At 68.4% G+C, this 599-nt stretch overlaps 1 protein-coding gene across 6 annotated transcripts in view; it reads left to right on the top strand.

The window, feature by feature from the left end:
- Window positions 1–341: 341 nt before the first annotated feature.
- Window positions 342–599, top strand: part of Wiz (WIZ zinc finger) — a 27781-nt gene continuing 27523 nt past the window's right edge. For all 6 annotated transcript variants that reach the window (XM_008830009.2, XM_008830007.2, XM_008830006.2 and 3 more), the window contains exon 1: window positions 342–492. The gene's annotated coding sequence lies outside the window, so the exon portion shown is untranslated. The remainder of the gene's footprint in view (window positions 493–599) is intronic.

Raw genomic sequence — 599 nt, 5'->3', positions numbered from 1 at the left:
CCTCAGTGACCTATGAATGACCCAGGGGGAAACGTCTCTGCTTCCTTCCTACTCATCTGGTGTTAATAGCGAACCTACTATGGGAAGAACCAGCAGGGTGATGGCAGAAGGACAAGGGTGTTGTCATAGTAACATAGCCTCTCCCTGGGCGCTCAGGTTGCGCGGGCCCTTTAAGGGTAACTGCTTGGCCACTCCCAATATGGCCGCGAGCCCGCTGGACACCGCCCCCTCCAGGGGTGGGGAGGGGGGCAGACCTCCTCATCATGGCGGCTCGGCAGGGCTGTCGCGCTGAGGTCACCGCGGCGCGCCGGGGGGGCGGGGCGGCGGGGGGGGGCGAGCAATTTAAAGGGACAGTGTCTCCCGAGTGGTGGAGGCGACGGCGGCGGCTGCGGTACTGGTATCCGGAGCAGCAGCGGCGGTAGCGGTAGCTACGGCCCCACCGAGGAGGGGAGCTCCGAACCCCAGCACCTAGCCGGCTGCGACTCCTCCCTGGTGAGGCCCGGCCCGGCCGGGGAAGCAGGCGGGCGGGGCGGAGCCGGAGAGGGAAGGGGGAGGCCTGGGCTAGGCCAGACCCGGCGGAACCCCCTGGGGCGGGGGGC

Source organism: Nannospalax galili, unplaced genomic scaffold (genome assembly GCF_000622305.1).
Source record: "Nannospalax galili isolate Female #2095 unplaced genomic scaffold, S.galili_v1.0 scaffold2094, whole genome shotgun sequence".
NCBI classification, from domain to species: domain Eukaryota; kingdom Metazoa; phylum Chordata; class Mammalia; order Rodentia; family Spalacidae; genus Nannospalax; species Nannospalax galili.
Note: the sequence above shows the minus strand (reverse complement) of the source record. Positions and strands in the feature narration are given on the sequence as shown.